The following is a 24,636-nucleotide window of genomic DNA, read 5'->3' on the forward strand; positions in this document are numbered from 1 at the left end:
AAGTCACCTGTCAGAGCGGCCGCTGTGGCTAGAGCGCCTCTCCTGTCTCTCCCCCGTTATCCATGGTTATGTAAGGCCGCTCTATCCTTCCCCTGAGACTCGCTGGTGTGTTGGGTAACCGGTGTGGTTGGCATGGTGACAGGCGGAGTGTACATCACCTGACACTGCCGGGAGGTGACCCTGCGGCCTGAGCTGTCAGTGTCACTGTGCAGCGCCCGGCACTCACCGCATGGGGGCGCAAGCTGCGCTAATGTACTTATATATATTGCACATTAGGGTTCTGGTATCGCAGATCGACCATAACTAAATTGACAATCACATGGTCGACCAATAATGGTTGAACGCGTCTGGTTAGCCGCCTAAACATAGTTGACAGTGGCTAGATCCGTGGTAATAAAAGATTGACGCAAGCAATTAGGTCGACATGCAGGAAGTTCACCATGGGTTAGGTCGACAGGGTAATTTGGTCGACATCAACATTAGGTTGACATGGGTCGACAGTCAAAAGGTCGACATGGGGTTTTTGTCCCAAATTTCGACACAGGTTACATGGACACTGAAACTTAGCACCGCATCCCCTCGCATAGCTCTCTGCGCTCGCCATGCTTCGGGCACGGTGCCTCGCTACACTCGGCACACTATTGTATTCTCCCAGCACGCCCAGTGGATGGTAGGGCATGAAATACCGCCTGTCGGCTCAAAAAAAATGTTAAAAAAACCCATGTCGACTTTTTGACTGTCGACCTTCCCTATGTCGACCTAATGTAGGGATGCCCATCGTTGCTATTGCCATCGATGGATGCCAGATGGCAATATCGCAACTGGCCATCGATGGTGCTAAATTATTCAATAGATGGCCATCGATATTTTTACCTATCGATGGTCATCCATTTTGTTTGACTGATTGGCCTGTAGGCCAATTAAAACACAGGGCGGGGCTTCGTGGGTCCCAGGGGGCGGAGCTATGCTCTGTGTGCCGGCACTTTGAAAATAAAAAAAAGAAAACATCGGTTTTGCTGTGCCATCGATGGAGTGAAACCATCTGGTTCTCCCCCATCGATGGCAAAAGTATTCAACATCGGCCATAAACCATCAATGATTTTGAATCATCGATGGTCGATGGCCATCCCTAACCTAATGCTTGTGTCGACCTAATGACCCTGTCGACCTAACCCATGTTAACCTTACTGCATGTCAACCTTAATGCATGTCGACCTAATGGTGTCGATCTAATGCTTGTAGACCATCTGCTTGTAGACCTGTTGACCGTATTCCCTACACATACTGATGGAATCATGAGTGTGACAACATATGAGCTGCCAGCTACCCCGTCCCTTGCAAACACAACACCCCAGCCCCCTCCACCACAAAGCTAACATGTTCTCACTGCAGAAGTCAGGGATCTGTGTCTGGCTCCTTCTCTGTGTGCCTCCGGTCAGCTGCTTCTCGTGAAACTCCCAGTGGCATCTCAATTACAGCGCTGATGCCAGCCAAAGCATCAGCTAACTGGAAACACAGAAATACTGAGAACGTTATTGAAACTAGAGGTAAAGTCACCCCAGCTGATGGTGGAGCTGCTGGCAGTCGACCATTTGGTCTGAATTTTGGACCAGGGTCTGTAAAAGTGGGTAATGCAGACAGGCCCCCAAACTCCCCAGGAACTCACCATGCTGATGGAGAGATTTGGAGGAAATGGCCAAGCCTCTTGGCTTTGAACCTGTTTTGAAACTCCTGCACAATTACATTAGACTTTTAAAGCCACTAGGGAGAGTCATCTGCCTATAACAACCGCCCCAGTTGCATCTTAAGTACAGCACCAGTACTTAGGATGCCATCAGGTCTTAGACCTCCAGGCTGCAGAAGCTTACATAATTTGTAGGAGATCGCCATTATGCAGGACTACTCCAATATAGTAGAGGAATAATACTTCCAGTAATAAAAGTATTCTTCAAAAGACATGAAAAAAAATAGCAAGCAGAATGTTTCTAGGGAGTAATATGCAAATGTATACAAACCAAACGTAGTTTCCACACTGCCAGGGAAATAAATACAATTCCTCTCAGCACAAATAATGTATATTGTTTTATACAAGGCACAGGTTGTTGCAACAATTGGATAATGTATACAAAATACAGGCACTTAGCTGAAAGCACAGACAGGGTATATAAGCAACAAGACTCAGCGTTTAATCCCACAACTAGATTGGCTAAGAAGAAAAAAAGCTATCCCGATAGGCTGGAGTGGACCAATATTGTTGAAACAGCATGAGATCTTTGCAATTCTGTAGTGGGTAACATCAGTGCCGTCTTTCCCAATGGGCTTAATGGGCAGTTGCCATGGGGCCCAAGGATTCTAGGGGCCCACCCCAATGGGGAAGATGGCACTGCCCCAGGGAGCTGCTGTGGCGGTGGGTGGTGGGCAGAGGCATCTAGGCAGCAGGGATCCAGGCAGCGGCGGCTGGAAGCCAGACGGCAGGGCGGAAAGTGTTGCTGATTTTGAAAAGACTTTCCAGACGTTGATTGGCTGAATTCTCTCAGCCAATCAGCATCTGTACAGTCTTTAAAAAACCAGCAGCGCTACCTGCCCGCCACCCGGCAAATAGCGCTACAGGCTCCAAGCCGCTGCTGCCTGTGCGCCGCTGCCCGGATCCCTGCTGCACATTGGTGTGTGTGTGTGTGTGTGTGGGGGGGGGTGTTGGTGGGCCCGCACTTATGTTTTGCCCAGGGGCCCGCGATAATGTTAAGATGGCCCTAGGTAATATCAATGTTGGAATGCGATATAGATGCAGTGTAAAAACACTGAAGTAGTCCCAGTATGATAAAACAAACACCAGACGACTCAATGGATGCTTGGCGAAGTAATACTGACCCCTCGAGACCAGGAAGATACCTATGGTTGATGAGTATCAATGATGGAAAACAGATGATGATGAATATCAATGACAGAGCTTGGAAGGTGTGGAGTATCAATGGCAGAGCACCAATGGTGTGGAGTATCAATGGCTGAACACAGATTGTGTGGAGTATCGATGGCAGAACACAGATGGAGCAGAGATATAGATGGCAGAACACCAATGGAGCTGGAGTATCAATGGCAGAGAACCAATGGTGTGGATATATCAATGGTGGAACACTGATAGAGCAGAGGTATCAATGGTGAAACACAGATGGAGCTGGACATCAACAGTCAGGAACGATGCTGGGACATTGATGGAGTCAGGAACGATGTTGGGTATAGGAGAAATGGGGGAAGCCCTAATAACGTCATCTGTAGATGGCATTATTAAAGCACTCCCTTTGGTATTACGATCTGCTTACTAGAAAATAAAAAAGTGTATTTAATGGCTTTAATGGAGGAGAATGTTACAATAATACCTTTAAGGTAATGCTAAAATGTTGTGAAAGGGGCTTGAAAACACCTGGGGTGACATTTAATGAGATGCAAAATCTTTCGGAGCGGGCCGCACGCCACGCTGTGCGGACATCGTCCGAAGAAACGCCCACCGGACCTCCGCATACGGACGGACTCACACTGGAAGAACAGGGCGTGTTTACGGACAACATCCAAACCTTGCGTGTGCGGTGGACACACACATATTCTGCACGGTCTTACAGCGTTTGCACGGTCTTACCGCGTCAGAACGGACGGGAACCTGGCCGTACGCACCGATGTGATGTATTTACGCAAAAATCACCACTCTTATCTGAGCACAGAAATCGATCACATGACACACTTATGCAATTAGGCCACCTCATTAAAAAGTGTTTGTTTCCTATTGGAATCAATTAAATCCTAATAATACTTAAACACATTACTACCACATTCATTACAGACATTAACCCTTACATCATGTGAACATAACATACATCTATATACAGTATGTACTATTTGCTAATTAAGAATATTCTAAACAATTTACACATATACTGTTTAATGTAAAAAAAACACACAGACAACTTCTAACTGTTTACAACTATTTATTTTATGTACAACATTTAAAAAAAAAAAAAAAAAAAATCAAAGTAGCAGGTCTGTTAGGTCCTGCAGATCGGCCAGGACCAGCTGCATGTGTGCCCTGAGACGCAGGAGGGCCCCACGGACACCCTCATCTGCTTGGGTAGGATCATCTATGGGCATGTTAAAGGGGGTACAATTAGTAATGATATTTATGAATACATTTAACATAGTCATACATCAATTTAATAAATGCAAGGTGACAGGTGTGTGTGTGTATATATATATATATATATATATATATATATATATGTATATAGAGACATATATAACTATATATGACACATACATCTATACATACATGCATACATACTAGATGGAAAGCCTGTTTTTTTCCCTCTACCCTTAACTCTGTAGAACACCTCACAGTCATGGTGCTCCTTCTGAATCCAAACCCACCCATGACTAAGCTCTGAGAAGCATGTCATGAGCTCCACCAATAACAACTCATCAAAAAGCGTTCAGTGTCTGTTCTCTGATGCAACGTGGCATGGGACTTAGTCAACTCTCAGGAATGCACAGTACATTTGTGCAATCAAGCATGGCTTGCCTGCCAGGGGCGGATCCAGGATAAAATGACAGGGGGGGCACCATGATAAAAGAGGGTTTAGGTGGGGGAGGGCCAGTGTAAGAGAGCGGCAGAGAGAGGGTGGCAATGGGATAAAAAATAGGCCCTGGCATTTAAAGTACGCAGGCCCACCACGGCAACAAAAGCGAAGGATGTAGTTGTGCGCGCGCCGAAGGCGCACTCTGGAAAAGGGGGTGTGGCCATTCAACAGGGGGCGTGTCCTTGAGTGTAGTGTACAACACCATATACAACTTCTACACATTATGCAACAAAATACTAGACGCCATTATACTTGCCCCTTACACATGATGCCAAATGGAATGAGCCAAAATTCACATAATGCCACACGGATTGAGCCAAAATTCACATAATAACACACGGATTGAGCCAAAATTCACATAATGCCAAATGGATTGAGCCAAAATTTACATAATGCCAAATGGATTGAGCCAAAATTCACATAATGCCACATGGATTGTGTCAAAATTCACATAATGCCACACGGATTGAGCCAAATTCATAAAATGCCATATGGATTGAGCCAAAATTCACATAATGCCACACGGATTGAGCCAAAATTCACATAATGCCACACGGATTGAGCAAAAATTCACATAATGCCACACGGATTAAGACAAAATTCACAATACGCTTCATAAACAGGGACATTGTCCACCAAAGGCGCGCATTAAACATTTACACCATAATGTCCATTGCACGTTAAGTTACACGGCATGATGTCCATTATGTATTATGACAAACACCATAATGCCTATTAAAAATTATGCTACATACAGTAAGTGCTGCTTATCTACATGCTCATTGCCAAGGGTTCCATGCTCATTGCCAGAGGATCCATGCTCGTTGCCATGTGGGATTACATGCTCATTGACAATGGGGAATACATGCTTGTGGTAAATGGGGGACAGCCGCTGCCAGGCAGAAGTGATAGCCACTGACAGTGGCAGAGCCTGGCTGTATTCCGAGCACTGCAGGTCCCAGCTATTTGAAATAATACCCATTTCAGACCAGAAAATGCATTCCCAGGTTGGCCCCTTTTACACCAGCCTAGTCCCTGCATTTTCTGGTGTGAGGGGGAGAGAACCACCCCTCCCCCCCTTTAACCAGTTATCTCATTTAACTGGCTATATCTTCAAAACTAACTGACCCATTTACATGAGACAAGTATCATATTAAAGAACTTTTGAGTTGGCTTTGAATGATTTTGGTCCAGTGAAACTGGAACGTTTGGTTCCAGATTAATCTGCCCTCAAAGAACATGAACAGCCATGAAATTACATTTAAAAAAAAAATCGATTTACACGCTATATCTCTAGAACCGATTAACCGATATGGACCATCCTGGTATCATATTGAAGGCCCAGCGATTTGGAATTGAATGACATCAACCACAAGCTCCTGTGATGCCAGGGGGGGAACTGGCAGCCGTCGGAACCGGGTGGGGGTCGGAATTGACGAGTCCCATATTATCCTATGGGGAAAAAATGTTACAGCTTTACCAGGCGATATCTCCGGTTCCCGGGGGGCTAGAGACATGGGGCTGGGCTCGTTGGAAAGCTCTGGTCCTCATCTACAAAATGAATGACAGGGGGGGCACGTGCCCGGGTGCCCCCCCCCCCCTGAATCCGCCACTGTTGCCTGCTGATGGTCTGCTCCATAAATCATTGTCATAATGGCCCTTATTTTGATTCGTGCGGTACGGCCCGCGTGCGGCCGTACCGCCGATGTTTTTCTTCTGCACATGCGCAGAGGTCAATGTGCGCATGTGCAGCCCCCTTCGCCGCAGACGGATTTCGTCCGCCGCAAAGGGGGCGTATAGGGGCGTGAGGGGCTTCATCCCCTCATTTCCCTATGTGTACGCCCCGCGTTTCATGGGCGTTCCCATGCAAACGCGGGGCGTACGCATGGTAATGAGGGCATGACGCCACTCATGGGGGCGGAAAGCTGACGTCGGCGGATGTCAGCTTTCAGCCCCCATACAAGCTACCACACGGACGATTGTCCGTGTGGTCTCAGCTTGCGGGAGCTGCCGCGGCGTGCGGACCTGCCTTCGATGGTCGTCGACCATCGAATGCAGGGGGCAGCTCCCACCATGGTGGAGGCGTACGCCTCCACCATTTTCGTGCGGATCGCCAGCCGTCCGTGTACGGACGGCCGTGGCGATCCGTAGTGTGGGCGGGGATACGTCTGGTGCGGTCGGAGCCGCATATGCGGCTCGACCGCACCAACCAGAATAAGGGCCATTGCCAGGTAGGTGAAGCTGCAGCACTAACCCACTCCCATGCACAAAATCATTATTAAGACAAAATGAACCAAAAATGATGGTGGCAACAATACATGCAGACCGCAGGGGGTGGTTAGCTAGAGGAGGGCCCAGGGGCACTGACCACTTGTGACTCCATTCTAAGCCACGCCTGTCCATACTCCATTTATGCCATACTTAATCTAGTTTAGAAATATCATTCAACTGTAAACTCTATTCACCTATATGAGGCTTGCAGCAGGGACATGTAACCCTCAGAGGCGTAGCTTGGGTGGCGCCGGCGGAGCTTGTGCTCCGGGCGCCAATGGTCTGCAGGGCGCCCCCCAGTGGCGGGCTGGGCCGGGGAGCAGTGTGTCTGTTACCGAGTCTCTCAGTGTGTCCTGCGGTGCTGATATCTGCATGCGCTTGCCAGCTCCCTTCTACCCTGACAGTGGCAGGGAGCCGATGCCGTAGTCTCTTTCTGTGGTGGCCACTTCAAAGATGGCTGCCACCATGCAGGAGACAGACGCTAGAGGTTTGTATGCCCTCTAGTGTCTGTCAGAGCAGCGCAGCGCACCCAGCGCTTCCCAGCTGGAGCGCTGTTTGAAGGAACTCGGCAGGGGTGTAGTCAATTTTCTCTCTCAGACTCGCACCACGGGGGAAGCGGCACTTCCCGCAGCTGCACCGTGTATGAAGCAGATCTGTTCTTTGAAGTCCTATTCCTGCGCAGGGGCCGGGTCTCACTTGTACATTCCCCAAGCTGGGCAGCGCTGTGGTCCCTGGATCCTCAAGCCTTCCTGTCACCCTGCAGCTTCCCCTCACAGATTGGTGAGTGCCCAAGGATCATTGTAACCACCAACCCCCTGTGTGTGTAACCCCCTTGCTTTGTATATGACCCCCTCTACCCCACCTCATCCCCGGTGTTTGACCCCCCCGTACCCCCTTCACCTGTGTGTGACACCTTGTCCCCCACTACCCCCTTCCTCTGTGACCCTGATCAACTTCCTATCCATGTGTACATGTGATACCCCCATCCCTGCCCTTCTACCCCCTAACCCCCAGGGTGTAATCCCGGTACTCCTTCCTCAATATCTGTGGCACCCTCTACCCCCAGGGGGGGGGGGAGGGAAGGGGCACGAAACATGCCCTTGCTCCGAGCGCCGTGGCACCTAGCTACACCACTGGTAACCCTTACATGAGCACGTCATCCCTTTATTCCAGGATACAGATTAACTACACAGGTCCAGTGGCAGTTAAAATCGACCTGACAGCCATCCCCACAACCTGTGTCATTAATATGTGTCCAGGATGAAAGGGATGGTTTGGCCACCCTATCTAACCCCTAAGTGTGTCTGTTGCTACCCAGTTTTATGACTTTATAGTATTTTAAAACACAATTGAATCACCAGTGCTACATAGCTAATAGTAGATGAGAAAAGGAATAATGATTCTTTATGTATACATACCACTTTCGGGCGCCTGCACCACCTCACAGGCCATTTGGCCCATTGTATGCATCACAAACAATACTCCTAGACAATTACATATTATATCCACATTACAGGGTGTCAAACAGGAAGTAGCACACATATAGTGTATGCCATGTTTAACTCATGATCAGCCAGGTTACCTTATTGGCTTAAAAAAGGTAATTTAAGCAATAATCTACAAATGCCCATTTAATGTGTAAACACTCACATCGCGCAATGCTGGCCCTGATTCGCTGGAGCAAATCTGGCTGTCGACGCCTCAGGTCTGACCATCACCGCTCCAGCTGAGCGATGGTCCTCCACACCTGGGTGCGTGCGAATATGCGGCGGCGGGCCGCGGCATAAGCATTACGCTTCTGCCTGTTGATGATGAATGGGCCCGCACGCCCCAGCCTGGTCTCCATAACGGAGACCAGTGCCCTGAGCTCCGCAGGCGAAAATGGGGCTGCTCTCCTATAGGCCGCCGTCTTAGCAATGGCGCAATACAAGCAATCATGTCCTGTAATTGGTTGCTCAGAGTGATATTTGGTATTAACTTTATTGTTCATTTTTACATTAACAGCGTGTATGCGCCAGAACAGACGGCTAAAACATTGCATCGCAAAACAACACTTGCTGTAGGTTGGCATCGCTGAGCTGACCTTGACATTACTTAGTATCTCCAAAACAGACAGGGTGAAAGAAGTTGGGAAACCATTATACTCACCAAACATGGCTGAAAACAACAGGTGAAATAGTGTGCAACACTCTCCAGTTACACATAACTCTACAAGGTACTAAAATAGACAGCTTTATTAGTGTGAAAGCTATACACCAGAAACATAGCAAATAGTGCAAGACCTTTTCCCAATATTAGGCCATGGTGCCATGTAAACACTTACCTTCTACCGGCCCACACTAGAGATGTGGAATGAAATGTACCTAGCATCAAGGCAGTATTGAGAGACCTTTCACATGTGATTTGGATGCAAGCACTGATTACTATTGCCTGAGTGGTGGACTGGATTAACATATGGAATGGGTTTGTGTCATTTGTTGTACATACCAAACAAGTGCACAGTACAAATGAACATTCACATATAGATTTCATGTCTGGCCACAGTTGTAGGTGTTTATTGGTGTTCAAATCTGCAAATAAGTACTAAATCAGACTTTGAAAGTATGCCTGGTTTTGTACTTTTGTTTGTCCGCTGGTATGGGCGTGGCCTATGCGCCGCACGGTGTACGCTGGCGTACGGAACGCTGCCGCAAAGAACGCAGGGTGTGGCTGAAGTACGCCAATGACAGAAATAGTATATAAAGGTGTGCTAGAAAACCAAAATGTTGTTGCAAACATGGCTGGATCTCAATCTGAGGGAGACCAGGAGTGCCAGGAACTCTTTGCTCGCCTGGACTCCAGCACCTCCTATGTGCCCCTCACCACAGACCAGCCAGTGGGAGAAGAGCAGGCAGCTGGCCCAGCAACATCAGGCCAATCTGCAGCTGGGCCATCTTCTGCCTCAGCAGAATCATTGGGAACACAGCAGGTGGCTTCCCAACAGAGTAGTCTGGCCAGCACTTCAAGTACAGCGACAGGTGGCCGTGGCCGTGGGCGTGGCCGAAAGAGGCCAACAGAGGAAACAAGCAGCAGGAACATGGCATTCGAACCGCAGGAGCTTGCCATACTGGTACCCCGTGCACGGGATTGGATAGAGTGTCCACAGGACAGGTTGACACACACAAGGAGATGGAAGATTTGGAAGGACATAACTGTGGAGATTAATGCGGTAGCTCCACAAGTTCGTGAGGCGGAGCACGTAAAGAAGAGGCAAGTTCATGTGTGTTACATTTGAGCAGTACAAGACCAGTAATGTTTTAATTAAATGTTAGATGGAGTTGGTAAATGGTAAATGGTCGGTCACGTTGCTAGGAGCAACAGACATGATTGCCATGTCACATGTAGTAATATGTAAACTTTGATTGCAGGTGGCACGACTTCAAAACCAACCTGAAGAAGAAACTGACCAAACGGTACGAACACAGCCACACCTCTGGGGCTGGCCCCAGGCCGCCTGAAGCTCACCCCCCTGGAGGAGATGGCCGAGTGCTGTATTGCAATAGAGGAGGTCCGGGGGGTGAGCAACATGGATAGCGAGGCCCCAGCGGAAGTCTTTGCTGCTTTTGTTGGAGGTAATTATTTGGCATGGCATAAGTAGTTGGTACTAATTTTCTTGGAATGTGTTGTAATTGTAATTTTCTCTTTCACCAGCATCCCCGCCGTTTGGTCATGCAAGTCTTCAGGAGGTGGAGGAGTCTGTGCCACCTGCCACTAGTGGCAGCCATGTGCAGCAGCAGCAGCCACTGGCCGAACCGGAATACGACAGGTGGGTGCAGGTGCTTGGGCAGATTCACCAGCAGGGAGACTTGGCATCAGAGCGGATGCGTAGGACCGAGGAGGTCATGCAGGGTTTGGTCAGCACCCAGCACACAATAGCTGGGAGCCTGCAGGCTATGGCTGAGGCCCAGCAGGCCATGGCTGGCACCCAGCAGTCCATAGCTGCCAGCCTGCAGGTGCTGGCAGATCAAGCCCTGCGCCTCCTCCTCCACCATAATGAGCTTATGGTGGAGCTAATTTCCAGCAATAGGGCCCTATTGTCATCCGTTTCTGGTGCATTTCCAACACCAGCACTCCCTGCTGGCAGAGGGGGAACAACATCCCCCCCCCCCCCTCACCAGCATCTGCTCCACCTGGGCCACCATCCCAACGTGGCCGTGGCCGTGGCCGAGGAGCTGCTGCACGTGGCAAGGGGCCTACCAGGCCCAAACGTGCCAGAAAATGAACTTGTGTCTGCATTAATCTCCACCCTTATGTCTTCCCAAATCTTTCATTGAGCTGTGTGTGTCAGCTTCCTGTGTCCAATCCCGTGCAGAGGGTACCCACATTTTCCCTCGGTTCGAATGTCTTGTTTGGTTCCCCTGTTGCCCTCTTTCGGCTACCATTACTGTCTGCTGTACTTGAAGTGTTGGTGCTATACTTTTGTTGTGAAGCCACCTAAAGTGTTCCTAAGGATTCTGCTGTGGCTATTATGTATGTCAAAAATACATTGTTTTATTTTGATTTATTTTTGTACATTCCTGGTATGGTACCTTTTAATTTGTTGCATGTGTCCAAAAACATGCTTTTTCCATTTTCTGTTTGACGTTATTGTAATAAATTTATATTTTGATCCCCAAATGTGTGGTTTTATTGGTAAATGTAGAAGTGACATGTATATTTATATTAGTGATGATAGTAAGTTCTGTCCATTGGTTGCAGTGTAAATGTGTGTCAAAACTGCAGCATATATTTGTGTGTTTAGTAATGGTCAATTTAAGCTGCAATGGTTCCAATTGAAGCAATGAGAAGAGTGTAATTAATGAGTAATGAGTAAAGGAGTGGATTGTATTGTGCTCAGCTGACATTGGTTGAGGTGCGCCCGTACTGATTGGGCGTTCCGATTGCCTAGCGCATGACCGAGTGGTGTCCGCAAAGAAATACTTGCTTATGGACACCGCATATTTCTTGCCTTTTGGTTCGTGTGCATTCGGTGTGCTGTCCGAATGCACGCCTACCAGAATGAGTGCACTCCCTCGTGCACGCCCATGTTTACGCCCAGTTTAGCCCACTTTGAAACTACGCCCCTGTGTAGTTCCGAATGACGCCCATAATACACCAGGTTCTGACAGGCGAATTGGCCAGAACCCTGCACAGACCATTGAGATCTGTGCATTGTCCTGTCTTAAAAAAAATGTGTAAAAGTATTATTTTTTTTAAATGGCGTGGGGTCCCCCCTCCAGAGCATAACCAGCCCCAGGCCCGTTGGAGCCCGGTGCTGGTTTCAAAATATGGGGGACCCCCAGAAGTTATGTCCACCATATTTTTGGAACCAGGACCAGTCCAAGAGTCCGGGGCTGGTTTCAGAAATACAGGGGACCCCTGCGCTTTTTGTCCCCTATATTTTTGGAACCAGGTCCGGCTCAATGAGCCCGGGCTGCTTATGCTCAGCAAGGGGGACCCCACGCCTTTTGTTTTTTTTGTGACTGCCCGGACCCCGGAGGGACCCCGCTGCACCACCAGCACCCACAGCACCGTGCCCATGCGGGATGGACCCCGCCGCCTCCCCACTGCCCAGCATCCATCAGCCACAGGGCGGGACCCAAAGTACCGTGCCCATGCCGGACCCCGCTGCCTCCCCAGCAATGTGCGAACCCCGCTGCCTGGATCCCCCATGCAATTACCTGGGGAGGGGAGGGGGGGGCACAGGGCAGGTACCAGGAAACTTGCCCTGCGTACCAGGGGAGGGGGGGCGCAGGGCAGGTACCAAGTGTGGGGGGGGGGGGGTAGCGCAGGGCAGGTACCAGGGAATACCATTTCATGACCCATTCCCACTACCAAAAAAACGTGTCTGAAACAGGTAGGACACTGCTTTTTACCCGTTTCACAAATACAGGTATTTGTTAAATGGGTAAAGCCCCCTGGAGCTTTCCCACTGCAGCTCTACCCGTTTAAAAAGGCTAAAAACCGGCAGCATACCGTTTAAGAGCTGCAGTGGGAAAGGGGTCTTATTGAGTATAAATGCTTGACCCAGTAAATCATACTTGCCGACTTTTGAAAACTAGTTTTAGGGAGATTATAGTTGGTAGTAGAATTTTACACAGAGCTCCATTGAGGGGGCGTGTCATGCTCCACCCAAAGGGCGTGTCTAGTTCCATATATGGAGTGGTTGTGAACGTGGCGCCTAGAAGCGTGGGTGTGTACTGCTACATCTGAGAGGAATCTGGTAAAATGACTTATATCCAAATGTAGATGAGCCCCAAAGCAGTTAGTAAGAGATACTATACTTGGTAACGTGCTGGGAAATGTAACCGGTGAAATGAGGGAGATTGCTGCTATGTCCGGGAGTCTCCTGCAGAATGCAGGAGGGGAGGTAACTATGGTGTAACAGTGTAATGTGGGCTAGGTGACATGAGGGAGATTGCTAGACTAATGAGGGAGAGAGGGAGATTGCTGCTATGTCAGGGAGTCTCCTGCAGAATGCAGGAGGGGAGGTAACTAAGATGTAACAGTGTAATGTGGGCTAGGTGACATGAGGGAGATTGCTAGACTCAGAGCCGGCCTTAGGCATAGGCCAACTAGGCAATTGCCTAGGGCATTTGGAATGCCTAGGGGCATCAGCAGCTTCTGCTGATTAAAATGATATGCAGCATGCCTATATTCTGTGTGTGAGTGAGGCTGTATCTGCATATGAAATAGTGTATTCATGGAAATCACTGTTACGTAGCATTCCGTATGCAGGTACAGCCACAGTCGCTCACAGAATATAGGCATGCCGCATATTATTTTAATCATTGGAAACTCCTTGTGTGTGCTGGTCATAACAATGCAAATAAGACGAATTTTTAGCAAAAAAGGCACCCAACGTTAGCAGAACTGGCCAGGAGCTGCATGGCCTATTGAGTCAAGATGTATGAGGAAACACCTGTATCCAAGCAGAGGCAGAGGTCACAGTGTTAGCGAGTGCTGTCTGCGGGTGGGTTGGCTGTGCAATAGTGTTCGGCATATGTGTAAGGGGCATTATTTGTGTCAAGCATAAACGCATTATTAATGTGCGACATATGTGTAACAGGCATTATGTGTGTCATGTGTATAAGGACATTAATAATGTGCAACATATGTGTAAGGGGCATTATGTGTGTCATTATGTGTATGAAGGGCATTAATAAAGGTTGGCATAATGTGTAAGGGGCATTATGGTTATAAGGACATTAATAATGTGTGTCATGTGTAAGCGGCATTACTGTATGGTATTATCAGGGATGCTGAGAGAAAGGGGTAGGGGGTACAAATTACCCAGGCCAAAGTCTGATGGAAGGGCCCAGTGGGGGCCCCGGGCCCCCCTCCCCTTAAGTCAGCAGCAGCTGAAGCTCTTCTCCTCTGCCCAGCACACACTGCTTTGTGCTGGGTTGCAGTGTGGCCATGGAGGTGCTTAAAATACAATATTTTCTCAGGATTTTTTTCTAAGGGTATAATGTGAATAATGTGAGGAAAAATGTATATAAGGTAAAGTGGTACTACTGTGTGATGTAACGTGAATAAGGGACACCATCGCATGATATAATGTGAATAAAGTTGCACTACTGTGTGACATTATTCTGATCGGAGCGGCCAAACGTGCGTACGTTCACAATTACCGCACGCTAGCCGTACGCGGCCGTTAGGGTTAAGTCCACCCACAAATCGGCCGCTTGCGTACGGGCAGAAATAACGTAGAAGGGGAGTGGTGTACAAATGAGCGTACGGCAACGTACGCGGTCGGCCCAGCCCTTACACTCCGTCGGCTAGCGTACGACTGAGCGTACGGCGCCGTCTACGGCCGTCTTTCCTCCGTCTCCCCACCGCCTTCTTGCGGCGATCTGAGCGTACGCCAGCTTGCACGGACGGGTCCCTATTGTTTTCAATGGAAAACTCAGCTTATGTCACCGCTCGTGAGAGTGAGCGTACGTCCGTGCACGCTGGCATACCCTTCACATATATGGACCTGCAAATCTTGCCTTTCAACTATAATTATGAAAATTAATTAATTGATTAAATTAATTAATGTGCAAAATAGTGGGCATGGCCTTAAAACATTGCTGAAACATCGTTTGTAGGTGTTAGATGTGGTTTATGTTATTGTATCCTAAATACAAAACCTATGTTAGTATTAGAGTGAACACGTTGACACATGTCGACTTGTGTAGATTGAGTGTGCTACTGCGTAAAGTCTATGAAAGCAGGTAGTGAATGTGTCTGTTTATCAAATACCTACCTTAGCGTATAAAAAGATTCTTACCTTAAATTAAACAAACCTTTAAATGTGGAGAAGTATAGAAACATAAGCTTCCAATGTGTTTGCGTGCTGCATGTGTGGCTTGCAGGCAGTGAAATCATGGTTTGGAGTTAATAGACTGCAGCATTGCTTATTACATTCAGGTGTATGTGTTTGAGTACTAATCAGCGTTAATTAGCCAACTCAGGCGCACGCTGGCAAGCGGTATCTGTAGGAGTGGTTTTAGCTGTCGGTTGGCGGCCGCCTGTTTGGTGTCCGAAACGAACGGTGCCTTAGTCGATCGTGCGGTAGTAGCACCGCTCATTTCTGGTGCACACCCCCGTGTACGCCCATATTTACGCCCATTTTCCCTCATTATTTCGGCCGCTCCCATCAACACGCCCCTATGCCGCCCCATTACCCGTACGCTCGCGTACAGGTTTTTTCGCACGTTGAGACCCCGGCCGTAAGCGTTGTGGAGTGTTCGCGCCGGCGCATTAGCGTATTTGCACATGCGCAGATCGTGAAAAACCCCGGGACGTACGCGTACGGCCCCGACGCTCCAACCAGAATAAGGCCCATAATGTGAATTGGGGGTACTATTGTGTGGCCATGCCCCTTCCCAGCAAAAACACACCCCTGTTTGGGCTGTGCACCAAATGTGTGCACTGTTTCTATTTAAAATATTGCGAGTAGGAGCACCAAAATGATGACTGCTATGATGATTGTTGATGGTACTGGGAAAGGGGAGCAGGGTCAGAGGCGGAACTAGTGGCGGTGGTAGGGGGCACCAACCAAAATCTTGCCTAGGGCGTCATTTAGGCTAGGGCCGGCTCTGGCTAGACTAATGAGGGAGAGAGGGAGATTGCTGCTATGTCAGGGAGTCTCCTGCAGAATGCAGGAGGGGAGGTAACTAAGATGTAACAGTGTAATGTGGGTTAGGTGACATGAGGGAGATTGCTAGACTAATGAGGGAGAGAGGGAGATTGCAGCTATGTCAGGGAGTCTCCTGCAGAATGCAGGAGGGGAGACAACTATGCAGTAAATTGCATGGCAATGTGAACATTGTATAATTGGGGGTGGGGTTTTAATTGCCTAAAATAGTTGACTTCTGTCATTGCTATGCACAGGAGAATAGAAGATAACAAATTCCTGATTAAACTCTGGGGGCGCATCACCAGAAAGAGTGTCCTTATAACCAATCTTGCAAAAAAAAACTGTATCCATGGCAAACCTGTATGCATGCAAAATGTGTCGCACCGTCCTGCGCTTCAGAAATAATACGCGAATGCCATTATTTATTGGTCTGTCTCCTCCCTAATGCCAGTGACACTCTATGCCACGGGTGTCAAACACAAGGCCCGCGGGCCAAATCCGGCCCGCCAGACCTCATCATGTGGCCCGCGCAGCCGCTGCCACCCACCCCCGCCTGGCACCGATTACATTACTGCGGGAAGCCATCACATTCAGTGACACTCACATGAAGACTCGAGACTGAGAGACATACCTAACAACGTGAGGAAGCCGGGTGACACAGTCACTCCGCCGCGGCGCTCGCTGGGAGGAGGAGGGAGGCAGGACAGTGGACACAGACTTGTTAGTGTCACTGTATGACGTGCCCGACTCCTCCCCGGCTCCTCCTGCAAGCAGCGGCTACGGCGCTGCCATGTGTGACACACGCCCGCCTGACAGCAGTGCCAGTGACACCGTGACGTGCATGCTGCTGCGGCTGCCTGTCGGACTTGGACGCTGGCCCGGCGGTGAGCTGCCTCCTGCCTGTGGTGCCACGCTGCACAGCAGTGGCATCAGTTGGTTCAGTATGTTTACTGTAAGTTCGGCAGTGGGGTGGGCACAGTTGTGTTGTCTCTTGTTGTCCAGTCCAGAGTCCGTGGCCGGGCAGGCAGAGAGCCAGGCCAGCAGCACACAGCCGCAGCCTGAGCCCACAAATCTGCAGTGCGGCTGCCGGTGTCCAGGGTCATTATCATTATCTGTCCCACTGTCACCACCAGTCCAGAACTCTAGCGAGAGTCCTGTGAACCCAGAGGCCCAGGTCACCTGCTGGGTGATCTGACGTCACGTCACTGTGCCCTATCCCAGGCCCCCAGCCAATCTCCCTGCTAGTTATTACTTACATTATTACAAAAAACAGTAATAATTGAATGCAGTGACATAAAGAGTGGACACATAGTCCTACAGATACAACCGGCCCTTTGAGGGTGACCAAACTGCTGATGCGGCCCCCGATGAATTTGAGTTTGACACCCCTGCTCTATGCAAATGGTGGGGTACAGATTCAGAAGTAAAAACACCCCAAACAATTGAAATAGCTTAAAAATAATAATAATAAAAATAATAATAATTTAAGAAACCTTCAAACATTAAACAAAAAATCCAAAGAATAAAGAACTTTCTTTTCTTTTAATTTCTTTTGTTTTCTCTGCCCGCCTGCCCGCCTCTTACTGCACCGTATAAGCTGGCAACGCTCTTCAGTGACAAGTCACGGCCACCATGGCTGGTCCGGATCATGGAAACTCTGCAGATTACTGTGCGATGGCCTCAGGGCCATTGTGAAATCCCCTCAGCAACAGATGCCGGGCGCTGAGAGCCCCTGGCCCACGCCCAGCCCACCATAGTCCTATGATGTATGAATACCACCCTCATTACTATGTCACTCATCAGACATTAATATCTGAGCCAGCGGATCAGGCAGCACTTAGATGTTCATTAACCTTAGAGGGCTCTGCAGCCGTGTCCTGCCCTAACACTGCCTAATGCTGTTTACGGCGTGATAACTTCACCCTTTATCCTGCTGCTGATGACCTATCAGACCCTCTGGATGAGCGCAGCATTGTACTGCTGGTAGGATGGCACGCCGGGCATACCAGACCTAATGCCAGTGTCCTCAGCTCCTCCAGCCAGGGAGACATCAGTCCTGGATCCACATTGTAGATCTGGCACATCAATAAAGGACATTTAACAATTTATTTGTTTGGCACATAGTTTCCAGGTTGGCACAGCGGTGGGCGATGCAGGTGGCATGACGGTGGTCTGTAGGTGGGGGTGTGGCTGCATATGGGGCAATGCCATTCCTGTAAATATCTTCATTATTTCCCAATCCTGCCTGCTTACTAGAAACGGGCGCAATGTGTGTGTGTGTGTGGGGGGGGGGCAAGTAAATCGATCGCTTTTGGTGCAAATCTGTATCAGGCGATATCAGACTATGGGTGGGCGCAGTGCCGATGTGGCGCACAGTTTTTCTGCACAGTATATACGTCCGCTAAATACAAATACGAGTCGCAGCCTGAACAGATCAGTCAGATCTGTGCAGGCTACAGTGCAAAAAAAAATAAAAAGAAAAAAGGGTTACCCCCCCCCCCTCTAGAATTTACCTGCTCAGGCTGAAGCCCTGGGCGGTGGGCACAGAGCTGGTGGTGTTTAAAAAATAGAATGAACGGTACTTGTTTCCTAGCACGGCGCCCATCGGGTTGATCGCATGCCTTAAGTTTAAGGTACTTAAGGCATGCGATCGTCGCGATGGACCCGATTTTCTGTCAATCACCAGTTTATTTGCCGGTAATAGAGAAAATCGCGTTGATCGCGTCTATCGCGGGCCATTATAATGGGCTGCGATGTGACCGACGCGATCAACGCTATTTTCCCATAGAGAATAATGTTAAATGATTTTTAAAGTTAAAATCTTGTTGATTGCGTTGGTCGCGGGCCATTACAATGGCCCGCGATGCGATCAACGCGATTTTACATAGGGAACAATGGTAAATGGGCCAGTATGGGCAATTTCTCATTGTATATGGTTATAAAGTATGGTTAATGCCCCCCATTGTTGACGCCACCCCGCTATTGACGCCAACCCGAAGCGTGGCGAGTGCAGCGAGCCCGCGAGGGGCGGCTGTACGCGTCCTCCGACCTTTTCAAACCCCCACTATCCACGTGGGCTTGGATAGTAGGGGTATGAAAAGGTCGGAGGACGCGTGGGGTGGCGTTAACAATGGAGGGCCATTTCACCCATCAGGGGGGGGTTTGCTATTAAAATTGTGTCTCAGGGACCATTTTACATTAATTCCAATGTAAAAATCGCGTCGATCGCATCGATCACATCGCATGCGATTTGGTTGGCATGTGATGCGAGCGCCGCGATTTTTCCAACCCGATCAATACAATCAAAATCGCGGGTGCCGTGCTGGGAAACAAGTACCGAATGAACTATTGTCTATTGCTGTGGAAATATGAGTTCCAGCATGCCTGCAACTTGGAGAACCACAAGTCCCAGCATGCCAGGCAGTAAAGGGCCGTCTGGAACTTGTAGTTCCACCACAGTACAAATAGTTAAATAAACACAAACTGACATAATTAAAGTAAAACTTTATTACATACAGAGCCCATACATACAGATACTTACGTAGGTAGGTATCCGTCCATCCACTGGTCCTGTTGAAATCCAGGGCCGGATTTGTGCCTAGGCCCGTGAGGCACCGGCCTCAGGGCGGCACCAATTTAGGGTGGCAGGCAGGCTGGCATTCTGTTAAATGGCACAGCGGGTGGGCAGTGGCGAGTGACGAGCGCCGCCGCCGCAGACATGAATTATCATATGTCGGCGGCAGCGCCGCTCGTCACCCACCACTGCCCACCCACTCTGTAATGCACATTACATCACCGCTTAGTGGCTGGGTCTGACGGTCCCCCTGCGCGTCCGGAAATGGCTCAGGCTCACTGCTGCTGGCTCCCGCCCATTGGCTACTCTACACACACACACAGTCTATTGGCTGCTGTGTATCCAGCAGATCCTCCCTGCGCTCAGTCAGTCACAGTGTGTGAGCCGGAGAGAGACTGACTGAGACACTGTGCTAATCACTGTACTAATAAGTGCCTCCCTCCCTCCGGGTCCTCCGTACAGTGAGCAGTCCTGAGTGCTTAACAAAATATTAAGGTGGGCTATAGTTAAATTTTTATGAAATATATAAATAACAATGTATATACATATATGATTACATTAAAATAGGGGAGGGGGGGCACAAAAATGTTGTGCCTAGGGGCGGCCTGACCCCTAAATTCGCCCCTGTTGAACTTGAAATCCATATGGGGTATCTGTGGAAGGAAACCATACTCACCAGGGTCCTCTGGCATAGATCACGTCCTCTTCATTCTATTTAGGGATCCCGGGGCCTTGTAAAAAAAAAAATGACAGGTTGCGCTCCCTTTACGAACTGAGTAGAGCCGCAGAAAGCTTTGTTGACTTTCTGTGGCTCCACCCCCCTGAATAGCGCTATTGGATGCCTAGCGGCGCATCAGGAGTCGCTAGGCCAATAGCATTATTCGGGGGGTGGAGCCACAGAAAGTAAACAAAGCTTTCTGCGGCTCTACTCAGTTCGTAAAGGGAGCGCAACCAGCCGGTTATTTATTTTGCCAAGTCCCCAGGATTCCTACATAGAATGAAGAGGACGTGATCAACACCGGAGGATCCTGGTGAGTATGGTTTCCTTCCACCGGTATCCCATATGGATTTAACGGGTCAGTGAATGGACGGATACCTACCTATGTGTCAAGGTACTGTAGGTAAGTATCTGTATGTGTGGGTTCTGTATGTCATAAAGGTTTACTTTATTTGTGTCAGTGTGTGTGTTTATTTAACTATTTGTACTGTTGTGGAACTACAAGTTCCAGCGGGCCCTATAATGCCCGGCATGCTGGGACTTGTGGTTTTCCAAGTCCCTGCACGTGGTGCAGGCTTCCTGGGACTCATAGTTCCACAGCAATACATATTAGTTTATTCTATTTTTTACAACACCATCAACCCTGTGCCCACCACCGAGAGGCACCGGGGACAGCCCCAGGCTTCAGCCTGCACAGGTAAATTCTGGAGGGGGGGACCCCTTCATTGGGGGTTCCCCACTTCCCAAGGATCCCTGCCCAGGCTGACCGGTCAGGGGGTAAATACTTTGGACTTGTATAAAAAGTGCAAATACTTTGGACTTGTATAAAAGGTGCACTACCCTCCCACATACCAGCCGCTAACCTGGCAAAGGGGGTGGGGCTTATGCTGCAATTGTGCCAGTGCCAGTCCTGTATATTCTGCCTGAAAGCAGGACCGGGCCAATGCACCTAGAGGCCCATTTATCATTTAATACTTGCAGATAAATCTCCAAAGCCATTCTGAGATGGCGGTAGCCCATGGGCTACAGACAGGGCTGCCGAGAGGGGGCAAGGGAGGGGGGAAGGGAGCGGGTACAAATTACCTGGGCCCGGGCTTGGCTGGTTGGGACCCCTCTCCCTCTATCCCTCCAGTGGCCTAATCGCAGGTGGTGGCCACGCCTCCCGTGATTAGGCCACACCCCCAAAATTTTATCGGGGCCCGGCATACCTCTCGTGGCCCTGGATTACAGACTGTACTGCTGCCGGGGCTGATGCATCGCGGAGCTGTGTATATATACACACTGCAGAGTTGTATGCGTGCTCATACACATGACATTGGCATCATTTGAACAATATCTTACTAATGGTCTTGTCTCCATTATATACTTTCCTATAGTTGCTCTCCAATTTTTTTGGTATTAAACACCCGCAATCTCCTAATTTTCCTGATCCGATGTATTGCAATGGGGGCAAGACGGCCGCAAGAGCAACGTAGAGGATTGGACAAAGGCGTGAAGTGCAGCGGGCACTGGGAGTGGGGGCATTATACCCCAGAGAATAATGTGTAATCCGAGGAGGCAATTAATTGTAGCGATTATTGTGTCACTGTATCCAGTCGCTGTTGGAATGATCGCAGCGTTTATGGGAAAGGTCAAACAACAAAACCAGCGATGACGGCTCTCCAGATGCATTGTGACTGGCAGCTGATGGGGGCTATCAACATAAGAGGGGGATTAACTGCGTCCTGACAATCATCCGTACATTAATTGTATGGGCTTCTGTCTCTGCGCAATGTCTTAGACATCGCAATGTATAAGCAACACAAGATCCAGTTACCCTCAATGAAAAGGTCACTGATTCCAGGCGTTACTAGCCACAAACAGGGACAGCTGCCGAAAGGAGTTCTGTCATAATATTACTGCGGCAGCCGCCATCATTCAGTGGCGGTCAGTCATTGCCTTCATCTTTACCTACATGTATAAACCGGGAGGATGCACGGCCTCCATCTCAGGTGAGATAGGTTGTGTAGCGCTGTGTGTAGCACATTATACACAGTGGGCCTTATTCTGGTTAGGTCTGTGCAACGTACGTACGGTCCGTTTCACCGTACGTTTCCCGTACGCGGATGGTGAGCATAAGTCCGCCCACAGAACAGCCGCATACGGACGGTCACAAACATCGACAATGGGGAGTGGCGTACACTTGAGCGTACGCCACCGTATACGGATGGGTCTCCTCTTAGACACCGTTAACTGGCGTACAACAGAGTGTACACCACCGTATACGGACGGGTCGCGTCCGTTTTCACACCGACATCTTCAGTATATCGGAGCGTACGCCACAGTGCACGGACGGGTCTCGCCTTTTTTCAATGGAAAACTCAGCTTATGTCACCGCTGGTGAGAGTGAGCGTACGTCCGTGCACGGTGGCATACCCTTCACATATATGGCCTGCTAATTTTCCCTTTCAACTATAATTAAGACAATTAATTAATTATTCTAACTGTTATTCAATAATAGTTTTCTATTAACTCAATTATCTACCTTAATAAACACCCTAATAAAACAACATTTTACCCCTCCTTACATGTATATTTATTATGTTCTAATGTGGCATTTTAATCACTATCTATGTGTCCCCACATTGCTTTTACTTTTAAATAAAGTTATGTTGGTGTTACAGTGAAAAAGTTGACACATGTCGACTTCTGTGAATGGAGTGTCCTGCTTTTTAAAGTATACAAAAACACTTTCTGAATGGGTGTAGATGGTTATAAAATAACTACCTTGACATATATAAGCAGGTCTTAGAATGAATCTTACCTAAAATTAAACCAACCTTTACATGTAGAGAAGTGTATAAAGATAAGCTTCCAATGTGTTTGAGTGCTGTGTGTGGCTTGCAGGTAGTGAAATAATGGTTTGGACTTAATAGCCTGCAGCATTGCTTATTACATTCAGGTGTCTGTGTTTGTGTCGTAATCAGCGTTAATTAGCAGACCCAGGCGTCCGCTCTCATACGGTATCTGTAGGGGTGGTCTGGAGCTATCTTTGGCGTCCGCCTGTTTTTGGCTTAAAATGCACGGTGCGTTCACCGATTGAGTGGTTGTAGCACCGTACATTTTGTGTGCACACCCCCGTGTACGTCCATGTTTACGCCCAGTTTTCCACATTATTCCGGCCGCTCCCCTAAAAACGCCCCCATGCCGCCCACAATGACCATACTCTTGCGGACAGGTTTTTTCACACGAAGAGACCCGTCCGTGAACGGTGTGAGGTCGCCGCACCTGCGCATTGCAAAAGCTACTCATGCGCAGATGAAAAAAAACCTGATCCGCCCGTATACGGTCCCACCGTACCGAGCAGAATAAGGCCCAAAGAGCTGTGAGGTACATTCTATATCTTAGCAACAGTTTATATGAAAAAATGGACATGGGTTATCTTGGCCTTGGAAAAGGATATATCAAAGAAGACAAAAATCATCACTGAGATGCAGCCTATCCTGTCACTAGGAACCAGTGACATCACTGATAGTGCAGCCTATCCTGTCACTAGGAACCAGTGACATCACTGATAGTGCAGCCTATCCTGTCACTAGGAACCAGTGACATCACTGAGAGTGCAACCTATCCTGCAGAGCCGGCCTTAGGCATAGGCAAACTAGGCAATTGCCTAGGGCACTTGGAATGCCTAGGGGCACCAGCAGCTTCTGCTGATTAAAATGATATGCAGCATGCCTATATTCTGTGTGTGAGTGAGGCTGTATCTGCATATGAAATAGTGTATTCATGGAAATCACTGTAACATAGCATTCCGTATGCAGGTACATGATGACTGCTATGATGAGGGTTGATGGTACTCGGAAAGGGGAGCATGTCAGAGGCGGAACTAGTGGGGGGACACCAGCCAAAATCTTGCCTAGGGCGTCATTTAGGCTAGGGCCGGCTCTGCTATCCTGTCACTAGGAACCAGTGACATCACTGAGAGTGCAGCCTATCCACTTACCAGGAGCCAGTGACATCACTGAGAGTGCAGCCTATCCAGTCACTAGGAACCAGTGACATCACTGAGAGTGCAGCCTATCCACTTACTAGGAGCCAGTGACATCACTGAGAGTGCAGCCTATCCACTTACTAGGAACCAGTGACATCACTGAGAGTGCAGCCTATCCAGTCACTAGGAACCAGTGACATCACTGAGAGTGCAGCCTATCCACTTACTAGGAGCCAGTGACATCACTGAGAGTGCAGCCTATCCAGTCACTAGGAACCAGTGACATCACTGAGAGTGCAGCCTATCCACTTACTAGGAGCCAGTGACATCACT

Source organism: Crinia signifera, chromosome 19 (genome assembly GCF_055691185.1).
Source record: "Crinia signifera chromosome 19, ASM5569118v1, whole genome shotgun sequence".
NCBI classification, from domain to species: Eukaryota; Metazoa; Chordata; class Amphibia; order Anura; family Myobatrachidae; genus Crinia; species Crinia signifera.